At 39.1% G+C, this 24,117-nt stretch overlaps 1 protein-coding gene across 10 annotated transcripts in view; it reads left to right on the top strand.

Annotated features, from left to right (window-relative positions):
• MAMLD1 (mastermind like domain containing 1) overlaps positions 1-24,117 on the top strand; it is a 273,107-nt gene that overhangs the window by 114,864 nt on the left and 134,126 nt on the right. For 8 of the 10 annotated variants that reach the window (XM_088173279.1, XM_088173283.1, XM_088173281.1 and 5 more), the window contains one exon: positions 15,569-15,642. The exons of the other annotated variants lie outside the window; for them this stretch is intronic. The gene's annotated coding sequence lies outside the window, so the exon portion shown is untranslated. The remainder of the gene's footprint in view (positions 1-15,568; positions 15,643-24,117) is intronic. 10 annotated transcript variants of the gene reach the window in all.

Here is a 24,117-nt window from a genome sequence, read left to right as displayed (position 1 = left end):
GGTCACAGGATGTACCATTTACAATGTATCTAGGAAACGCAACAGGAGCCCACAGCTTTTTGTAGCTAATAGGTCTGCAGTGAATTCCTGAGTATTGGTAATGTGTCCAGGTGTTATGGTGATGGTTATTTTAACAAAAAATATCTTTAATAATATTTGGATCCTTAAGGTGTTCATATGGAATTGTTCATGTTTCATCTATCCTGGCTCCACATCCAGACAACATTTAGGTACTTCCCAGCCTTTAGTCTTGTTTCCCTGAGATGGAAACTCAGAGCATATGTTGGAACTCAACCATGACATGTGGTGTGTGTGGGTGCACCATGTGGGTGTCTATGGGTGCACATCTGCCCTACATCTGTAAGGTGAGATGCTGTGACAGGCAACATAGTCTGTCTTCTACTGAAGCTTGACTTTCTCAAGTAAGTTTGAGGCAGCTTAGCAGCTTTGTTATTCCCGGCCTAGTGGATCTGGAGCAGTCCTGGGGTAGTTCTTTGAAGGCTGTGAGTTCTGCCTACATGGTTGCCTTCAGCAGCAACATGATAAGCAGCAGCTTGCAGCACCATCACGCCCTCCCACACTGGGGGTGACTACAATGTGTAGTTGTCTTCCTTGTTTCCTAATCTAGTCGTACATGATGTTATAGCCCTTGGATCCTGCACTGAACCCAGACAGACATATGGGTCTCACACACTGAGAGGAAAGGAGGAAACCTTGAGAAATGTTAAATATCTAGAATTTAAGCAGAGTTACTGGTGACTCTTGATTCTCAGGATCACATCTGAGATGTATGATGTACACGTATGATGTATGCAGACCTTTTGCCCTTAAAGAATAGTTTTTATTTTGTATGAATGGCATTGGCCAAAGATATTGTCTAAAGACATAGATGTTATATAATCTTTACTGTGATTGATTATTATCGTCGCTTGAAATGAAGGGATGGTACCACGATTGTCCTAAGGTTGATTTATTGTTCTGATTCACATCAGCCTCAAGGCATGAGCTTTAGAGAAACAAGAAGTCATCCATAGCTCAAAAGTAGTCATGAGCTTCTTTGTTACAAGGCAATATATAACATTTTGATCCAACAGGAAGTTGCTGCAAAGCATATTTTGTTTTTCTAACCTATCATTTTACTTAATTTTAGCACATTGCATATACTCTTATTCAATGAGTTACTGTTGCACGCACACACATATGCTTCTATTATGTCTCTATTACAACACTCAAACTCTTAGCCTACCCTATACAATTCCATTACTACACTATAAAACTCCTTACTATCTCATCTAATACAGTTGCTTGCTTACTTAAGGCATATACTTACTTACAACTATAGAAACCTAAGTCTATAATTTTTCTGCTTATTGTCTGTGTACTTCTATTTTTACATTACTCCAAGCTTTTTCCAAGGCTGAAAACCAAACCCTTCAGTGTCTGTGGAAGTTTCTACCTTTCTGTTTCCTGCAATTGATTTCTGCAATTTTGGAGCTGTTAATTTTAGCTCTTCATTTCCACAGCAAGACCTTTTGGCATTTTAGTGGAACAGGAGCAGGGTCCTGAATTAGCACAGCTCTGTGATACTGACAGTGTGTAACTGAAGGAAGGAAATAGCTCCCCTGGTAGGTACTTCTACTGTAAGCAGCATAGGGATATTTGTTGAGATTCATTGAGGAGTAGAGGCTGTAAGAAGTTGTGGTGTACTGTAGCTTCCCAGCAGAAGACAAGGGTATGGAGGCTTCAGGGGAAACAGACAACCTGTTTAATTCTCAACATGCTTACTGTCCTTCACTTCCAGGATGAGCAAAGCAGTAAATGTTGAGCAAAGCAGTAAATATCAAGCAAAGGATGTTGATTTGTACGTGAAGCAATTGTTGGAATAAAAATCAGTTCAGACCCCAGTGAGTCTTGTCAGCCCATGTTATGGCTATAGAGATCTAAATTCACAGCAAGTAAATACAACTACAAATACAAATACAACAAATTCAGGGTACTCATCAGATTGTAACTCCAAATAGATTCTTCTCCTTTGCAGAATTGGCTGGAAAGTTTCTGCAGGAGGAGAAAGGTCTCAGAAGAGCAGGACCTGTGGAATTGTGTTGTGTGGGAAGCTGTATCCCCAGCCCTGAGATGCTGCTGGCATTTTATTTGTGGTTAAGTAACACAATAATCTATTGCCGAGAAAACAAAATGAGAACTCTGTATCAGAGTGTAGATGCCAGGCAAGTATTAATAAAACAATAAATGAAATTAATAATTTATATATGTCTGATTTTACTTTTTGGGTGGGTTGTTTTTGTCTTTTTTTTTTTTTTTAACACTAGTAGAAGAATATTACCATTCAAACTGAACTGGAGTGAAATTACTTCTGCTATAGATAAAACATATTCAGATGAGCAGCATGCTTTCCCTGCAAAGCTAACTGCAGTCCCAATTAACACTTCTCAAAACTGAATTTATTTTTTCCCCCTGCTTCCTAATGAGGTTTTTTCCTCCCTGCTGTCTTGATACAAAGCTTTATGCTGTATGAGTGTGTTCATATGGTGCTTGAGTGTGTTATCTGACCTTGATTGGTGTTTTGGGAGCCAGTTAAATAGATTACACAGAGGTTACCTTGACAACTGTCTTTGCTGATTTAGCAATGCAGTTCATTCTTGGGCACAAGACTCTCAGCAACTGTGGAATTCCACTGACTTCATATTAATCATTAACACAATGTTCTGGAGAGGCTCTGCTGAGCTAGCAATAAGGACTGTATTGACATTTTTTTTTTTTTTTGTGGGTAAATGTTATAGACCAAGATACGTTTACAGTATGAAATGTTGTTCACAGTCATAAAATGAAAATATATGTTCCTGTTTACTTTTTCTCTCTCTTCTATTTTCAATAATACTATCGGAATAATAAATCTCCTATCATGTCTGATGGGAAAAGATGGTCTTTTAAATGAAACTCTTTCCTTACCATTGATCTTACACCATACCTTCTTTTAGGTCTGTGCTGTAACCTCACAGGCATGACAGATAAATTCAGTGTGCAAAATATTATAAGCCTGGAATCTGATCTCTAGCAACTTCAAGGAGATTGCTTTTGATTTACATTAGTATTACATATTGGTCAAAACCTGGAGCTTTTCAAAAGATGTTGATAGACACGACAGGCAGTTTCTTCTTCAAAACTGTTGTCCAGTAGCTTAAATATTAAAACTCTTGTGTGATCAGGGCTTTGGGCTTTGTCTTTAAAATTAGTATTCTTACTTTTAAGTCACCAGCTCAACCAGAATTTTGCAGGAGGATTCCAAGATTCCAGGACTGTATTTTATTGCAAAAGGCTGGAAACCTTGTGGAATTTAGACAAAGTTTTTTATGAATCAAATATAAAAATGAATAATGTAGTCAGAACAGGGGCCACACCAAGGTTTTTCTTCTGCTATAATATTCAGTGTATCTCATAATGTCTTATCCATTGTCTCCATTTTCCATCTGCAGCGTGGTACAGCAAATCTGATTGGTTTTTTGGGTTGAAATTGCCTAATTGCATCAAAAAAATGCCATGTACAGTCAGTGGAGAGCAGAGTTGATGTCTGTGACACATGAATTTCACATATGGAGGGAGATTGTATGGGACTTATGGATAGAAATATTGGGCTAAATATTTTCTAGTGCTATCAGGTAATGAAATACTAAACTTTTCTTTTTTAACTGCCATCATTAGGTTTCAGAGTTAGTCCATTACAAATAAAAAAAGTCATTTGTACTTCCTGGAGCGGTTGTTTGCAACCTCAGAAAGAATTAATCACGATGTCTTCAAGTCATGATTGTGAGTTACTGTTTGCCCAGTTTGAGAAATAATTTCTTTTCAACTGAAATTATACTAAAGAATAACTTCCCCCAGATTTGTTCTTGCATTCTTTGAGCAGTTTGTTGCTGGGCCACTACCCCGGACATAAGCCATATTTTTTTGCTTGGGGGTGAGGACAGCCCCACATGGCTGGGCCTGTGGCCAGTGCAGCTACTGAGGACTTTTCTAGGTGTTTTCTGCAGAGACGTATTTGGAACTTTTTTCTCGAGCTGTGTCTGGCTATGGTCTCATACACTGTTTATAGCCTTTCCCTCACTTCTTCAACACAGAGGACTGCACATACCCACATAAAGAGGAGGTTCTGTCTAGAAAGATTTCACATTTTTTGGAGGCAGGTATCTACAGTCATTCATGGATGGTTTAGTAAGACATGATATTTGCCTTTGCACTCCTGATTTTATGTCCCCAGTGCTGCCTTGCCATGCTGACAGCATTGAGACAAACATCAGAAGCATAAGTAGAATAGTCAGTAGAAACTAGATTGTGTAGCTGAGTTACTGCACCCAAATAGGACTCTTCCCTGGCCCCCTCCAGCACATCTCTTCTGCATGCCCAATTTAGGATATCTTAGCATAAAAATACACAGGTCTGCAGCTGGAGCCTAATTTGGACGCACACAAATTTACCTCTGATACAGTATACTTACATTTATTTTTTGCTGGTGCAAGATCAGAATCAGTCTGAAGCAGGCTGGTGGGGCTTCCTGGATGCTGTTCAGAAGAATACCCAAATCCTTTACTGCAAGAGTGGAATTGCTTACAGATTGCTTAAGGAAAGGAGGAGAACTTTGTTACTAGAGATTTTAATCTGTCACTTTAAAAGAATGATTATTTCCAATACATGCTCTCAGGTGTTTCACAATTGGCAGAGTTGATTTGTTTTGGAGGCCTGTAACCCTGCAAGAATTCAAAAGTAGCACATTTTGGTGCTTCTGGTTTTAAGATAGAGGGCATAGTTGATGGAGATTTCCATGATACAGTTTCTTTATTTTCACATCTAATAGATTTGACTATTGAGCACAGTGGTGCCCAGCTGCCAGCCACCTGATTATGTGGTGCTGGAGTATTGGTCCTTCTGGAGAAGGAGATGGAATAGCCAAAGTATAAATAGAGATAGGGTTGGTTTAGGGTTCTTTATTGCAACTAGGAAAGTTCCTTTGATCAAAGGAACCTACAAGCATGAAACAATTTAACTTCTACATTTTGTACGAATAGAGTTTCAGACTATCTATGACTCATTTTAAAATGCAAGAGTCAACAAAAGTCTTATTTTAGAAAAAGACACATTGCAGATTGCTTTTAGCCCTATGTAATTTTTACACACATGTACTCATTCCTGCAAGCTGTGACCTCGTGATCAGAATCCAATCCATTTCTCTCATCTGCCTTTCTGTCACTGCAGGAAATAAGGGAAATATTTCTGTCTCTCATGATAAATAAATATTTTCCTTGTTCATATGTGAATATCCTGTGTAAACAGGTCCCTATGTACTGGTAACTGCCACATTTCAGCATTCATAGGAAAAAAGTGGTTTCATAACTATCAAATTTCCACAGCTAGGAATTTTAAGAAAATGTAATTTGATGCCAAGTATCTATGCATATCAAAGTTTAATGAGTAGTCAAGACAAATATCCATTGTAACATCTGGGATATATTTATGCTTTAGCCATTTAACCAATCTGGTCAGAAGTTTCAAATCAGTGTCTATCTGAGCCTGAGAAAATTTTTCCAAGATTATTAGATACAGTTTGAGGTCTATAGACCTGCAAGTAATGGCTGTTTAAAGCCTTTCAGTTTCTGCAGAACAACAAAAAAGCAGAAACATTCACAGACTCAGATAATGAGAGTCACTCGTGGATTATCGGGAGGGTATTTTAAGAAGATACCGTAGAAATGTTAAATTATGAATAGCAGCTACTGTTCAAAAGATATGGTCAAAACTATCAATGCTGAAGTTATGCAAAGATTGAAATAGGGCTTTTGAGGTAAATCCCTTTTTCCTCTCCAGTCTCCCGGCTAGCTCTGGACCAGAGAGGGGTGGGAAATCCTCACAGACAAAGACAAAGAACCAAAGAAGGCTCTTTTCTCCCGTGGGAAGGTGATCCACAGTTTATTCTGTCCACATGGCGAAAGGAGAAAAAGCGAGAGAGAAGATGGCGGGCACTTTTAAACTCAGGGAAAGGGGAGGGGAGGAACAGACCCGTGACCAATGGGACACCGCCGACGGGGAGGGGCTAAGGGAGGGCTGAACCAACTTCACAAGCTCCGGGGAGATACAGGGCAAACCATTTTCTCAGTTCAATATAAAACATAACAGTGCAATATAAAACCATGAACAGTGCAACTTACGAAACAAACAGTGCAATACAACAGGCTTTTTCCAGGCTGATGAAGCAAATGGCTCTCGAACCTATTAATTCTTTCCCCAGTGAATACTCCTGTGGTATTGGTTCCTGGTGCCTGATGAGCTTTGGATTAGAGCAAAAAGTATGTTTAGATGCTGATGCTTGAAGCTGCTCTAACTTATGCTTTGGGACTGTCTAGCAATTAGGTTTGGATCAGAGGATTTCAAAAGTCACCTTTGCATCTCCTGCTTTGAGCTTCAGTCTGCTTTTTTATCTTGTATCACAGATCATACTGGGGGATAGGATTGGAGCAGTAATTTACTGTATTACTTTTCCCTACACCAATAAATAGAAAACCTTTTTTTATTTTTTACAGATTTATTCTTTTGAAATTACTCCAGAATTTAGGATTTGTACAATATTTGTCTGGGAGGGAAAAACCTTCACAGACTTTTATTGTTTTATATGTTTTTCTAAAAGATCCTTAATGGAACAAGATAGTTCCACCTGTGTGTCATCATTCAGTGTAAGGGTAAAGTTGTCGACAGATTGCAGGGAGATGAGCACTCTGGTTTCCTTCATATTGAAGTAAGATGAATGTGTGTTATTTCCTTACTTGTCACCTGGAAGGTTTCCCCTGAGTATTGCCAAGTCATAAAATTAACACTGTTGAATTCCCCACAAGAGTCCGCACTTCAGATTTTCTAAGGTAGTGATTCTAGCCCCAGACCAACTTTGGTATTGAGTAACACCAGGTACAGGTAACTAGAAAACTTGTATATGTTTATGTACAACAAAGGCTTTACTAAAGCAAGACAGAGCACTAGCTTAGGAATATAGAATGATTTTTCCATCTTCACTTTATTTCTCTTTTTCTCAGAGGGTGAGGAAATGGGAATAAACAGCCTCTCAGGTCAAAGTTGAAGAATTTGTAGTGCAGAACAACAAAGCTTGACTGATAATCTACAAAGCACCTGCCCTTAGGATAAACAAACAGTTCACATTTTTTGTGCTTTCAAGTATGGTATGAGCAAAAGAGTACAAGCAAAATATTCTTTTGAACCTTTTAGGAAAGGAAAAATGGAAATCTTAAGAACAAACAAAGTATTTTATATCCGGTGAGGGATTTTTTTAAAAGAAGCTGCAGTGTGCAAATCAAATTGACCAAAACCAACCATGTCATAAACCACATGATTGGATCCAAGACAAGAAGGTGTTCTCCCAGTTTATATCAACTCAGTCTTGAGCTTAATTTTGTCTTCCATGCCCTGTACCTTGCTGATGGCAGAAGCACACTGCTTGCCTTGTGAACCATGCCTGAGTTTAGTCCCTTAAGCAGGGTGATTTTTCCAAAAAGTTTTCCTTGTTGCTGTGCTTTAATATTCTTTCCATGTACTCCAGAACATTCCAACACCTCTTATTCTTTATACTCTGAATAATCACAGCACCTCTTATTCTTTATACTCTGAATAATCACATTTTTAGACTTTGCTGGTTTAAAGCCTTTTCGTAGCTAGTAGAATTTTCATAACTAACACAGCACACACCTATCACATGGTCCATGCTGATCATCCCACAGACATGCATGCAGGTTTTTCCTCCCTCTGTTGCATTTCTGTTGTTCAAATATGGTGTTGATGAGACTCCAGAAGTCTTGCATGATCTCTTCTCTGTGCATGACACACTCTCCAGCCTTTGTAAAAATGCTATTTGGGATAATCAAGGACACAGTTTCCCTTTCACGTCTTGGACTTTGGTCTCCTAGCACAAACACTGAGAAAATGGGCTTCTGATAACTTTGATTTTACTTCAGATGATATTCCAAATTATACAGAAATGCAAAATAACTGAGGAGACCATTGACAGAACATTGGGAGCCATTAACCAAGAGTACATGGTTAAGCAGAGATATTAAGCTGTGTGTTGCTGAAACATTGACTAAGTGAAAGGGAACGCAAATCTCAGGAGTTCATATCAGGCTGAACAGCAACAACTGAGTCCAACAAACAGACACTTGGATTTCCAGAGGGCAGACTTTCTCCTATTTAGGAGACTGGTTGACAGAATCCCTTAGGAGGCAGTCCTGAAGGGGAGTTCAGGAGAGCTGGACATACTTTAATAAGGAATTCATAAAAGCACAGGAGCAGGCTGTCCCCATATATCAAAAGACTAGTCAGTGAGGAAGACTGTCCCAGCTGCATAGAGAGGTTTGGCTGTAACTCAGGGGAAAAAAGGAGAGTTTATGACTTTTGGAAGAAAGGGCATGCAACTCAGGAAGACTACAGAAATGTCATGAGGTTATGCAGGGAGAAAGTTAGAAGGACCAAAGCTTTGACACCATTTCCTAAAGCATTTCCCTGGAGAAACTGGCTGCTCGTGCCTCAGATGGGTGCACTGTTCGCTGGGTAAGAAACAGTCTGGATGGCCAGGCCCAGACAATGGTGGGGAATTGAATTACATCCAGCTGAGGCTGTCACCAGTGTATGTACCACGGCTCAGCAGTGGGGCCACTTCTCTTATCACATCTTGATTAATGATCTGAACAAGGGGAGTGAGGGTATCTTTAGAGGTGGATGGCATCAAGTTGGGTGGGAGGAAGGACCAAGGCAGTGACCTTGTACTGGGCACTGGTCAGGTCACACCTTAAATCCTGTGTTCAGTTTTGGCTCCCTCATGACAAGAAAGACATTGAGGGGCTGGAATGTGTGTGTGGGAACAGAGCTAAGGAAGAGTCTGGAGCACAAGTGTGATGAGGAGCAGCTGAGAGAGCTGGGGGCATTTAGCCTGGAGAAAGGGAGACTCGGGGGGAACCCTGAGCCTTTATTTCCATTGCTGAACAATCCTTGGAATTTATGCCTTATCCTGGTCCTAGAAAAGTAGGAGCCAGACATGGTTAAGGGATAAGGGGCTTTACCTCAGTATTTTAATAAGGATTCCTATTAGTGCACCATTTCACCAAGGTAGAATGTGCCACAATTCAGATACATGATAGATCATGTAACAATTTATAGACCTTACAGATTAGCATATCTAACAAGGATGCCCCAATGGGACGCCTGGATGAATGGCGTTATATTCCCCCATCCATGGAATTCCCCCCTGGATGGGGCAAATCTCTAGTTTATAGGATATACTCTGAGCAGGACCTTGGTTTCCCGAATTAGCATAGGGTTTTCCAGCCTCTTAGTATGAGGCATATAGGATGTTTGGTCTTCTGGCTTAACAAAATACTATGGCTGTGCTAAATTATCAGACTTAAGGAATTACAACTATGTATGCTAAGAATACTGAGGATACATAAAAGTTATATAAAAGAAAAGGCAAAAAATCATCTTGGCATCAGAATAATAGAAACGTTTATATGCAAATAAAATGTGTGTGTATGTTTATGATTCTCCTCTGGGTTCTATTTTCTGTAGAATCAAAGTCCCATTTCCCATTTCATGATGAATCTAAGTCTTCACTTCTGTTAGCACCACAGAGAAATCTCTGACAAGACAGATGTCTGCAGCCACCAGAAGCCTTAAATTGAACACCTAAAAATAGAAATCTGCAGAATTTATAAATATTTTTGCAAATCAACCTTTTATCACTACCCTCCTTTTGCAGCAGTGGTAGTTAGTATTGAAATCCAAGTATATTTCAGCAAAAGAGAAAGCTGACCAAGCAGCCCAAGAAATTTTGCAGAGTTCTGCAAATTGCAGGAGGCCCAGGGAAGGAAATCACTGCATGACAATTTTTCCCACTGATTTCTATTGTCTCTGCTTATCATATGTAACACTAGGAATGCAGTGTGGAGCACTGTATCTTCTCCACAATTCTTACCTAGATAATAGCCTGATTATGTTTCATGGCTTTGTATTCTCATTCAACATAATTTATTCTTCAGTTAGAAAATATGACTGTCCCTAGAGAAACATCCTTTATTCTCTTTGTTCACAAATTAATTTGGAGAAGGCTGGACTGGTAGTGTAGAAAGCCTGTATTGGATCTGCTAAGATCTCTTCCTATTCAGGTTTGATTTCTATGGCTGGAGACTACTCTTGATAGTTGTTTGAATGAAATATTTTTCATCCCCTTAACAAAGAGATAGTTGGTTCTATTCAGTACTTCCATGAACTTCCGACAGTGTTTATATAGTGTGTATTCAAAACACCAGCTATTTCTTACCATCATGTAGTTTCTCTGACATGGGCTGGGCTTCTCTTTTATCAGAGGGGTTCTGTTTACCTGGCATCTCTTTTTGTTCTTTTGTATCTTTCGCTGTGCACTCATTTCCTACACTGCCTAAGAAAATATGATTATGAAGAGGAAGAACTGCAGAATTTCCCTGCAATAGTTCCTTCTGCTTTTCTTCCAAAGACTTGCTCCTGTCTCTCTATCTGAAACATGAGGCTGGTACTCCTTTCTCCACTTCTGTGGCTCCAGCATGTGGACATTGCTTTGGAGCCCATGAACAAATCACTGTGGATGATTTCCATTTATATCTCATATCTCAGTATTCCTCCTCGTTGGGACTTCTCTCTTGTGCGTCCCATAACCCACTTCTTCCTGGTTTCACATTGCTACTGGAGCAATCTGTGCCAGGTAGGAACAAATTCAGGGGACTCTTTTAAGTAGGAAGTTACTCAACGCAAGTAATTTCACCTTCCAAAGAGACCTTTGCTGATGAATAGATCTCTTAAAATTGATTTCTACCACCTAGACTTTGCCAGGAAAATCAAACCTGTAAAAGCCTCTTGATAAGGATTGAGGACTGTGTATAAAAACTGCCTGTATTGCTAACTAGACTTCTCTAATTATATAAACCATCCAGCAGAAGATTTCTTTGGCTGCTATAAATTGTGCCAGCTCAGGTGATTTCCTTTTGAAGCTATTTTGGCAAAATGCTGCCTATGCAATGCTTTGTAAGCTAAAAGGATCCCTTATGGGGGACTTTTTTGGACCAGGTGAATTTCTTCTATTGGGCTGCTATGAATTATTGTGGTGGTCATTTTATTTAAATATTGTTTGGTTATAATATGTTCATGTTGTAATGGTTTTTCCCTGTTACACCCCTTTGTGATTGTAAAATGGTATCTCCCCTTCCCTCTTCTACCCTTGTCGGTCACCCAAAACCCCTCCCCTTTATCCAGAACTTTCCCTGTCCCTCACCCTAAACCCTGCCCCACAAGATGTTGCTTCCTCTTGGCCCCTCCCTTTATTCCAGAAAGTTCTATGTCAAGTATCCTTGGCTCTGTTAATGATTGGTTATATTGTATGAATCCCTGCCTTTGATATCCCCCATTGGTTCTATGTATCTGAAGCCCCACCTTATGTTACGCCCATCGCTTTCCCTGGTTGGTTGTTGCTTTGTACCCTCCCTTGGGGGAGGGCCCCTATTTAAGTCGCTGTACACCCCTTTTCCTTGCCTTTTTGGATTCCTCTGCCTTGCATTTGGTCACCTCCCTGCTCCTCCCCAATAAACCCTGTTCCGGAATCCAAGAAGGCCTCCTCCTCATCCTTTGCCTTTTCCCGGTTGCTGAGAGCAACCAAGAGGGCTGAGTGCCCTAGCTGCACCTTGGGTCCTGGGTGTCCCGAGGGCAGCCCACTCGTGACTGTGGCGACCCTTGGCTAGCTGGGTCCATGGGTGACTGAGTGGAAAGGTTGAGCCGTGTCAATGAATATCTATGAAAATCAAACTTGGGTAATAACAAAGCCTTTGGCTTAGCTGCAGGAGTGGAATACGAGAGGAGGAAAGCAAGAGTCACTGCTATTGCTGCCAAAAAATTCCCTGAAAGATCTCAGTATGCCCAGTCCCAATACTTAGCTAAGTAGCTAAGTGATACTTTGCTAAGTAGCTAAGCCACTGTCACCAGAGGATGTGTGCATTGACAGTATGTATCCTTCCTCCGCTGGGTGTTGAGGTCATCATGGACAAGACAAATTAGGTATTTTCTTATGCTTGTGCTTATGCAGCCCATTGAAAATTCGGGGCCAGATGCACAGATCCTTTAGATTAATGCCTGTCTTAGATTGCAATACAAGATGTAACCGAAAGTATGTATTCTATCACCATCTGTTAAAACCAGGGGGGACAGTGTTCTTTATCTCTTCCATGACCCATCCTCCCTCCAGGGATGATATCTTCTGTTAATGGGCCATTGAGTCCCACTGCATGACTGATAAAATTACATCATCCCATTGGGAGATGCTCCACCCAGGAGGAGGAGCCAAGCATTTCTACCTGCATATAATGTGGGATTTGGAACACTACAAGGAGCCTTTTTCCACTGGATTCCCAGACGAAGACCTGACGCTTCTACACCACCACTGGACCTTCAGGGGAAAACTGCACCCTTCTACAGGATCATAGCTTCAACAGAACCACATCTGTTACTCCAGGAGGACTACAGCCACCATTCAATCATGCTGCTACCAACACCCTGACCGACAGGGTGTCAGATTGTATTCTGACTCTGTCAGTGTTTCTGTACTACTCCATTTAATTTCAATTTTCCTGTTAAATTGTAGTTCTGATATGGGATCTCCCACTGGTTTGCTTTCAAATCATCACAATACCAATGCACCGCTTTACACCAGCTAACAGCCTGGCCCATAATGCACTACATGCTATTTATTATTTTATTTTGTTTGCTAGAGTGACAATGGAAATGACAGCGATACACAGGTCCATTCAATCCTACTGACCTAGCCTTAAGAAACTTTATGTTTAGAGGTTTTTTCTCCCTCTCCCAAGAGAATCTCTGTTACAGTTTTATATTTGGTAAGGTTTATTAAATAAGCTCAGCATATTAACAGTCTCATAAGCTTATTATTTTTTGTATCTCTTTGTTTCTTTAGCTTTATTAATCATCATGGCACTTGAAGTTGCTAACATAAGAAATGCAAAAACAAATAATCATTATTATCAAAGTGATTTCATAAAATGATATGTGGGATTAAATCCTTATTAAAACAGCATTATTGGTCATGATTAACATTATTATTACATATTAATTAGTCTGACCAAGATAGTGCAGCTTTCAGAATTATCTTTATCAAAGTCAGTTAAATACGAAGGTTTCAAATTGCAATAGATTTAGTGGTTTAGGACATGGTACTGAGATTATAGATAATATTATTTATTCCAGTCAGTATTTGCAAAGAGCTGATGATCTGCTCAGTGCTGTGCACAGCAGAATTTTCTGTCTGAAACATATACTTTAAGAAAGAGAAATTATATAGTCACATTAGAGTAGGGGTTTTTTTTCTGAAATCCAGGAGTTCAGTGATGTTTATGGCTCTGGTACTTCCTGTGTCTTTTAAATTTTGTGCTTTCTCATTTATTTAATCTTTCTCTGACTCAGTGTATTGATGTGCATAAAGAACTTTCCATTAATTAATCTGTGTACATCATTTTGAATTATATGTACCACATAAGAGTGAAGCATTTTTTCCCATACCTGAGAAGAAGCTGCAGCTGACATGGATTGCCATGTCTTTAAACTCTTCATAGATGTGGTGCCTGTTTCATTAATGTAACTGTGAGGTGATGTGATGGGCAGATTGTGTACAGCACACTTCCCTCTTTTTCTTTTATCTGAAGTGATGCTATTACTCCTGGCCTTTGATGGAGTAAACTAGCAGAGACATGGGATAAGAAAAGACTGACAAATAAAATATTGTTATGGCAGGTGTTGCAAGATGGTACTGTTATATAAAGTCTTCCAAGCTCTTCTTTTTCCCATCTTATTATGTGAGCAAATGTTCAGTCTTGGGAAGACACAATGTGTTCGAAAATTTTCTTTTGCGAGGTCTTGGATAGAGAAAGTCAAATAAATAATTCATTTTGTTGCCTCAGCCTATGGATGGTGTTGTTCTGGAGACAGATAATCTCCAACAGACAGGCAGTAGTACTTGGCTAAATTCCTGAGCAAAGCCATTGCCCTCTTGCTGACATCTATTTTCAGGTCTAATTTTGCTTGTTGCTTCCTCTCTTTATGTCATGCCTCAAATTTTGCATCCCAGGCTTTTCAAGGGCAAGACTTAGTGTGAGATACAGAAATCCAACTTAGGTACTGATTCCACCTGCAAAGCTGGACTAGGTGGGGAAGTTAAGTTAAAAATTACAGTCCCAGGGGCCACCATATTGAAAGGGGAACTGGTGGGTGAGACAGGAGCAAGATGGCTATTTAAAATGGGTATCAGTGGAGCAGTAGGTTGGCATCTGATGTTAGGAAAATCCTACACCCTTAAGTGAAACAGTAGCAAAGTGATTTTTGGTAGATCTCTGGAATTAATAATTACAGCTATTTGAGAAGAAAAACAGTACCATTCATACTGAAATATATTCTCTCCCCTCCCACAGGGGAAGCCTGTGTAGGTATGGAGCTGCAGTCTGGGAAATTAAAAAATGCAAATTAAAAAATGCAAATGTAAAAGAGAGGCATTGCTTGCTGCAGTGCTCTAAGGGTTTGCTTGAATAGCAACAAATTAAAGAAATGCTATGTAATCAAAGTTTATATCAAGCCTATGAAAGAAAATCAGCATTATCTCTAAATATAGTAATAGTACTCTGCTCCTGATCCTTTATATTGTATACATATTACAAGTAAATTACAAAGATACTGCATTATGGGTTTGAACAAGTCCTTGAAGAAAATGCACATTACCCTTTTATACACCACTTTATTCTTTTGTGTTAAAACATGATGATTAGGAAGGAAAATGTAGTTGAACTACTTATGTTTTCCAACTCAGTTTATTCAGGTTTCTTCACTCCATTTCCTTTTGCTGTCGGTACCAGCAAGGGCTTCCCAATTGGAACTTTTTGCTGCCAGTGATAATACAGGTCAATCAGATAAACTGCACAGATTGTATAGAAGTTTAGATAGTAGATTGTTCTGCACATCTCCTCCCAATTTATCCATATATAACACTATCCACCTGCTTTTCTCAGTTTCACATCAACTTCATTTGTGGTCTGTTTGCAACATTTCCCACAAAAGGCCAACACAGCCCATCTAGGGAAAATAAATGCGCATGCAAATATTATCTTTTCAGTGTTTCCAGATAAGCACAGTGCAGTGAGAAGGAAGGTAAGCAACATGGCCACTTAGGAATTTCCCAGCACAGGGATACAGAATAGCAATATCGAAATGGACTGACAGCACAGAGAGTAGGCAGTGCGGCTGAGGAAAAGGAGAGAGAAGGAGGCAAATGGTGCATCCTAGCAACATCAGGTAACCTGTGGTCTCCAAGGCAATATGTAACTGGTTTGAGAGGGATGAGATCATTGCCAACTAAAATGAAAAATAATCTGTGATGGATACTCATATTTATTTGATTGGTAATTACAATCAATTTCTCCAGCAGAACTCAGGATATGTTGGCCATAACTAAGAACAGAGGTCCAGCCATAAACCACATAGCTGGCAGTTTCAGCAAAGGTAGGGAAATTCTCTTGAAGTTTTGTGTCCTCTGTTTAAAATAATTTGTATTGCTTTGTGCTGTGATGATTTCACATGTTTCATTATTTTTTTGTGATTCTTGGTCAGCAAACTCACTGGAGCCAGAGATTTGTCCATGACAATAGAAATGGAAGGGTGTAGAGTCTTCTTTCCTCAAATGTTACAGGGGAAGCTTGCAACCACAGCAAGGTGCAGAGCCTGGAAGTTGTGGAAAGTAGAGCAGATTTGTATAAAAGCAATACAGGCTTTACACAAATGCTTGTGACCAGAGAATTCAGATTCTTTTGGCTGAAAATGTGCCTGCAGCCTGAGCTGTACACAGAATTCAGCTCTGTGGATTTGGCAGATGGAGCAAACGAAGACTTCAGCAGAATCTCTAGGTACTTGAAGAAACTAGGCTAAGAACAGCCAGGTAGATAGCAGCTGGATTTTTTACATACTAATTTTAATTAAAATAAAGCATAACTACCCCATTGTGGCACTACTACCGTTTACAATTCTTTCTTCATTTATTTAATGAATCAAAGCAGATAAATCAGTGCTAGCAAATAGTGCTTGCAAAGTGTCCTAGATTAAGAGACAAAACTCAGATAACCTTCACCAAATACATTAATAAAACCAGAATTAGAAAAATACCCAAAATACTTCTACAGATGAAAAATACTCAAGGGATTTGAAAAGTGCTCTTAGCATTAGTTGTAAAAATCACATTTTTAAATTTAATACTGTAATATAGGATATACTCATTAGACAGAGGGTACTTGAATAAGATATCCTGCAATGGAAGAAAGGTAGCATTTTCAGAGCTGTTATGTGTTATGATCATGTGATGTGGTGAGGTGAGCAAAGATTCTTCCAGGGCATCTTCTTGAGGTACTTCTTATATTTCAATTACTTTCTCTTGGCCTGTCAAAGAGGGAATTAAAACAGAACTGCATTGGCAGTGCAAAACACTCGCTGGTAGACTATGAAAGTCACTTACGATGCGACTTTACGAGCTCAGGAGATGAACTCCAATCCCAACTGATTGCTACAAAGCACAGTCATCATCACTGTTTCTTTACTCACTTACTGTATCATGACAGACGTTTGTGACTAGCCTAGCTTTGCTCCCAAAGGGGCAGTTTATTACAAAAGTACTTAAGTGAAAGTTACTATATGAAACACAGGTCTACCTCTCCTTTGACATTTTAGTCCTAAATTGAGATGGCCCCTCAAATTTTACATTCTCTGTAGTGTGCATTTAGCAACCCTGAAACTCTTCCAAATAGTCTAGCTTTAGCTGCTTAGAAGAATCCATTACTCTCAAATTCAAATACCATCATAAAAGCTGCTGTAACACCAGTGGTCCTTAAAAGGTCTTTGCCCAATTCACCTAACATAATCAAAGTACTTGTAACTGGACATTTATTTATTTATTATTTATTATTTATTCCTTATTTTAGTCTATTTTTAATGTAACTGGCATTGAGAAAAGATGGTGAATTTCTCAAGGTCTTAAAATAATCTAATATATCTTTTCTATTGGGTCTTCTATTCTTTGCACTTCTCCCTTGCTCCTGACAGCTAGAGTCACGTTCTGCTACCAGTAGTTACTGGTTTTATGGGTGTTAATATTAGCTGTTCTGAAGCCTCTAAAATGGCTAAAGAAGTTACTGAAGTCATTATCATTTCTATGGCAAAACAAGTCGAGTTGTCAGGCTCATCCTTTTCAAACTGATTAAATCATACCTTCCTGCCCTGACATCACTGGAATTACCCATCTGCTTCCTGTATTTTAGTGCCTTGTTGATTTGAGAAGTGCCTCACTCATGTTTCTAACTAAAAGTGGTGTGCTGAAGCACATCTGCAGGCATTGAAACAAGCTTACAGCACCTTTTCAGTGAATGGTTTGAAGGACTTTTGCCTCTAAAGCTATTAATCTTGTGCCTTCCAAGCAGAGAAATCAATAACATTTTGGAAGTGCAGAAAAAGCTCTTAGTTACTGGAAACTACAGAGGAATATATGTATTTATTTGATATTGGGTGATGTGTATCAGAAATACAACAAATACCTCTCACAAGAAACAAACGGAAAATTTTGTGTAAGCCTTGTTGGCCAAAGAAAGGGCGAAATAGATCTAAAACCAGAAGGAGCAGGGCTGTAAAAAGTAATAATCAAATGCACATAGTAACTAGAGCTGGACTACAGTGCATAACCTTTTCCTTCAAATGTAGATTGAAATCTTTCCAAATATCAATTAATCCCTAATCTACCATGCATTTCCTAGTTACTTCCTGTGCATTATTAATGGACTGGTCACCCTGAGATGAAGGTAGGAAGTAAAAGCAATTAAATTCCTCTCCCACCCCTGCAGATACAATTGACCTAGAGGATTCATCTACAAGTAAAAATTAAAAAGCTCTGAAAAGAATAAGCATGGCCTTCTTGCCTGAGCCAGACTGTGTCATCTAAAAAGCTGCATGCAAGAGCAACAGCAAGCTCCCATTATATAAATGATCGAATTATACGATTCAGGGCTGATCAAGGAAAAAAGCAGGTGCCCAGTCTGCTCTTTTTTTCTGGTGCTGTCCTGTAGTTGAATGAAAACTTTAAACCAGAACTCCAGACACTGATTCTTTTCTCAGTGTAGAAAAGCCCATCTGTCTCCTGGCAAGTATTGATTCCATTTGAATTCAAAGAAACAATTTTAACTTCATTCTTTTGTGGAAAGTGATGGCCACAGAGTTCAGGAAGGCTTCTGAATGTGCAATACAGTTAACTGGCCTGAGAGGAATACAGTCATCCTAGCCTTCAATTCCCAAACAGATCAGTCAGCAGTGGTAACAAGGAGAGCTCTGTGGCTGCTGTTTGCACTCTAATGTTAAAAGTTTGTGTTTATTTCCACAGTGTTGTAACGCTGAGGTGAAAGTCTATCCCTTTTGCTCTATTCAGCATTACTGGAGATAGCATACTAGGCTAAAATAGGTGTATTTTCTAAATCACCCCAATTACCCTTCTGTTTAGAAAAAAGTCTCCCAGGTCAACCAAGATTATGTTACCAAACTCGGGGTGCATAAAGAACTCCCTGGTAAGGGAAGAAGGAGGAAAAAACGGACAGTGCCTACAAAGGGAAGAAAGGAGAAGGTGTGTCATGTGGTTGTATGACAGAGGTCCACTCTGAATGTCTGTGAGTGAGGTCCTTGGCTGTGCCCACCCTGTGTGTTACTACAAGTATTTCTCACTATTCGCTCTCTGGTGACAGACAGTCAATGCTGCCATTAAGATACACAGTGAGTGAACAAAATCTGGTTCTCCTTGCAATGCAATCCTGATGCAGCCAGGAGAGCCCAGCAACAGAAACCAGAGTGGACTCATACTAAAAGGGTGACTTGGGCTGGCAGTGGAGCCTAGCTGAGGAGGACTGGAATGAGAAGCAGGAGGTGTTCATTTTGCACTGTAATGAAGAGTGGCTTTGGAAACAGGGGGTGCAGAAAGGTGGGCTATTGGCTGAGACTGAAGTGGCCATAAAACAACAAGTAGGAGGCAAATTGGTATTGTCATAAAATACTCAAACAAGATTATATCAAGTATTAAAAACTCCGCTTACATGCCAGCAAGAACTGAGTAAAGCCACACTACACAAGCTTGATTCTGTGCCTTTTAGTGGGACCATTGTACCCATTCTTCATAACAACATAAATTAAGGAGAGACCATCCACTTTGATTTTGAATTTCCATGTTTGTCAAACTGAGTTTCTAAAGTGGTTTTTTTCCTCTTTTTCTTTTAAAAAAGACAAAAATATGGAGATCACAGTATATTCTAATCACTTGTCAAAATTCGTTTTTTAAAATCAAAGCTGTTGAATGTTCAAAAATCCTTTTTATGCATATAAATTACTGTGTACTCTTCTATGATTTAAAACTGACTTAATTAATATTAGCAAAAATGCTGTCACAGACAGACTAAACTCTTGTGCCTTAACTTAAATCCCAGTTAATTATGGCTCAGCTGTAAAGTTATAAACCCTTGGAAAACAAGGTTTATAAGAGAAGTATTTACACAGTCTTAACTATAGCCATATGAATGGAGCCACTGTAATATTGTTTGGAAATAGTGTTCTAAAAGGGAATCTTTTATGAAAAGAGAAGCCAGCTGTTCACTTTGGAAACATTTATTTCATTGGTTCATGATAAAATTGTCTGTAAAAGATATTATTCTGAAACACGGCAATTTCTTAATCTCATTATGATCTCAAGTCACTAGGAAAGACATGATGCCTAAGAGCAGTGAAAAGGGATTGCCACTGTTGGTTTTGCTTATAATGCTTTTCAACAAATATACACATTTTCTTAGAATACTTCATGCTGGACAGGCCCTCAGAAGGTCATCAAATAACTCCTGCTCAGCGTAGAAGAAAATAACAATACATAATTTCATTTTTGAAACATATATTATCTTTTTATTAAAAAAAAAATCCCCATGCTTTGCTTTCCTTTGAGGGAGCAGAAGTCTACAAGCATGGCATGTGTTCATTCCTTATTGCTACATCTCTTTGTCCTTGAATAGTGCTGATGAACTTCTTGTACTGGCCAGTGTCTGCTGCTATTATTGACTGCAGTCTCCATCCTCTGCCATGTCATTGAAATTCCATCACCATTGGCTTCATTAGCAATTATTGTTTTGGTGAATAAAAATCCTATACCACATATTATGGGATGACCTTAGATCGTTATGGAAATGAATGCTCCCACAAGGATAATCTAGCCACAATATATCAAAGTGCTGAGAAAAATATGTTTTGTCTCAGGTCATGTAACCAATGTGGCTGTTAAATGTTTTAAAAGCAGTTATATAACTGACATTTAAAATGTTTTATTGAAAACTCTTAATACTACTGTAACTAAAATGACCTTTAGTGGAGTAACACACATCACATCTTAAAATGGGATTTGATCAAGAATATCAAATGTTATAATGTGCTCATGGCTCTACATGCACCATCCTGTCATACCAACCACAGAGGCAGATGTACTTGCTTTGGCTTTTCAATATTATTTTCAGCTTAAATTTATAACCTTGTTACTTTACAAGGATTGATTCTTATAAGCTTTCAAACATTCCTTGCAATATTTGACATATGAAAACGTTATTATTGGTATTTTTTTATGAACAGGTGGTATCTTTTAAGGCAGATGTTCCCAAACAGAGACTATTTGATCTAGGGAGAGTTGGCTGAACAGAGGCTTCTCACTGGCTTCTTTTCTCTTTCTGTGCTATGATTAGATCTTTCTGAGAAACAAAAAAAATGCATCCATTAATCTGGACTGTGATAGAAAAACCACAAAACCGCAAAAAGTACAAAGGTGATTTCACGTGGTAATGCAAAGCAAGACAGCCATGATTTTTTTTTCTTAAGAGATTGCCCTTACTAAAAGCAATTTCAAAAGCCCCACAGAGAAATGTACACTTGAAAAAATATTAAATGTCATATTACAAGTCATATACTGCTGATGTCTGGAATTTTGAATACAAAACCATCTGAATAGTAAGAGTGGAAATGTTTTTGAACTCAAGATAAGAAAGCTAGAAGTAGAACAGCTAGACAAATAGATGGGGGGGGGAGGGGGGAACCCAAATAAAACAGATTCCCTGAATGACAACTGAAATGGGAGATACTTTTTAAAAACGGAAAAATGCTCTCACTGAGACTATCTAGCCCACTGAGAAACACAATTCCTTTTTCACTTTCGAGTACTCTGAGGAGGGCTAGGTGGAAAAAAAAAAACAACAAAACCTTACTCCAACAGATGAGGACAAAAGATGTTTTTATCCTTCTATTTACTTTCCTGTCTAGTAGTTTTTTCCCTGCAACCTCACAAGCACTGGTCATTTCAAAGAGATTATCTTCACTATTTTACAGGTAGGAAGTTGAGTCATAAAGGAGTAAAGCAGTATCCAAGATCACTAAGAAGGCCTGTGAAAGGTAGAAATCAGGAGCTGAACAGAGTCTGTAACATGTGCTTTCATCACATAAATATTCTTCCCATCCCGAATTTCAATCCCAATGTCTATGCAAATATCTCACTCATATTAAACTATACATCCAGAATGGGCAAGACTTTTGTTGTATATGTGATTGGCTGGAGCAGGATTCAGGAACCCAGAGGATGAATTTGGTACCAAGATGTTCGTATGCAAACTGAACAAATATGTGGCCAAAACAGACATAGAGCTTTGAAAAATAGACACAGAAATACTGGGGAAAAGTTTATCAGAAGTACTAAGGAAATAAAGGACAACAATGAAATATAAAATTAATAAAATGGACTTGGTAACTTCCCCATATCTATTCATGCTTTCAGAAAGTCACCTCTACCCCCATGAATTTAAAAGGTACAGCCACAAGCTTTTAAATACCTTGGTGCAATTCTAATTATTGAACAGTTAAAGCAGCAATTTGGCAACAGCTGTGGCAAATAAAGGAGGGTTCTGGAGGGAGGCAGAGCTTTTGAGGCCTCCTGGGTGCTGCTGGGAAAGAGGCTGCAGGCCTGCAATGGTGGGAGAAAAGGCTGAATAAGAAGTGCTGGGGGCCTAGAACCAATCCAGAGCACTGGAGGAGCCTAGAACTACAAATGAGGAGAGATGGGAGCATGAGGTGAATAAGAAACCCCAGCTGAACAACTGTTGTACTGACAGAACTTGAGAAATGATATTTCAGGTATGAAATTTGTTTCTTTGTGGCTGGTATTTTTGACTGTGAAAGTTGGAGAGGTTGGCTGGGTGAGACAGAATTGGTGCTGTTGTTGTCAGAGATGCTGTACAGAGAATGGGGTTGATTTCTGGAGCCATGGGAAGTGCCTTAGGAAAATATTTTTGAGTTGAAGAAAGTCAAGAATCCTGTTAAATGTGTTTAAACAAAAGCACAGAGAAGGCTCTAATGTTGTTAGCAATTGCACAAAACCCCTGAAAATTGAAACCAACCAAGTGCTGGAAAGAGGGAAGTTTGAGGGGGTTGAAAATAACTCCAGTTGTGAGGATCATACTAAAAAGTCAGATCAGCATTTGTGTTCAGTCAGCCCAGAAGTTGTCTGCTAGAGAGTTTGATTTTTGCAAAGGGATAAAAATGGAATCACATATGCAAAAAAATGATACTTTGTGGAGAGGAATGTTTCTTGACCAAAAGAAAAAGGGAGCATAGGTTAAACTGATGTTTAAAATTTAAAAATGTGAGAATGAAAAACTAGGAAGAAATAGAAAAATGGAACAAGAAAAAAAATAGCTCCAAAGGTATGGGATAAAGTAGGCATAATAGTGGTGGCAGCTCCTGTGTGCTATGGCCTATGGTGGAGATATCAGTAAAGTTGTAGTGTGTTACTTATTTTGGTATTTTTGCAATAATAAATGAGTAGAAACAACAAAAATGTTCTAAGAAATGTCACTATGGAGCTGGGAAATCAGTAGGTTTCTCATGGAGTTTTTTTCTAAAAGGGAAACATGAAATAACCCAGGGAACAGTAAATCCCAGCAAATGTTTATATACTAAACTTCACTCTGATGACCAGCTCATCCCCCTCTGCTGCAAAGTCCTGGAGTAGAGCTGGCAATTAATCTCCAATTGCTTGGGTGGGAGCAGTTCACAGCTCAAGGGGCTCAGTGAATTATAAATCTGGCACGCAAAATGGGAACGCAGAGAACTGGTAATGAGGGAAGTGCCAGTAGTTAAAGCTATAATCACAAGAACTGCAGGGCAGATAGTCGACACCTATATGGCAATTTTCAATTCAATAACTAAAGCTAACAGAGTTGCCTAACAACACCACTGAACTGTGATTACAACTGGTAGCATTATGTAACTGTAACAATCAAAGTGGAAAAAAAAATAGAGAAATGCATATATATTTTGCAAATATATTTCCAGTCTTAGTTACTGAAGGAATCAGGGGGATGGAGCCCCATATTTGAAAGCTGCAGAGAGAACATACTACAAGCCATTTTGGGTACTCTTCATCAATACCCTGGGGATCTACAGACACACACAAAGGAACTTTTTTTTTTATCCTTACCATGAAAATGGCACCAGAACCATATTTTTTCCACTGATTTAATAATGCAATCCAAGTAGTCTTAAAGAACCTGGAGGCATGGCTAGCCTCAGCCCTAGCCACCAGTATGGAATTTTGCACCGCAATGGTCTTGCGTACAAATTTACCATAGCAACCTCCACATCACGTTTAATACAGAGGGCCATCCCTCCTCTTTCCCATTTAAAGAGCCCTTGTTAAGTGGTTTTGCTGTATTTCAGATGCCAAGATGTCGGTAAGATTGATGGAAGGGTGCACAATCAAACTTGCAAGGAGCGCCTAGCATCTAGCTCATTATGTAAGAGAATTAGCAAGGCAGTTCTTTTGACATGACAGTCCATTATGGCAGCTGTCAATCATACCTTAATATATGCGCTTTTTTTGTCATC

This window comes from Sturnus vulgaris, chromosome 14 (assembly GCF_052056855.1).
Source record: "Sturnus vulgaris isolate bStuVul1 chromosome 14, bStuVul1.hap1, whole genome shotgun sequence".
NCBI lineage: Eukaryota > Metazoa > Chordata > Aves > Passeriformes > Sturnidae > Sturnus > Sturnus vulgaris.
The sequence above is the reverse complement of the archived record's forward strand: the minus strand, read 5'-3'. Positions and strand labels throughout refer to the sequence as shown.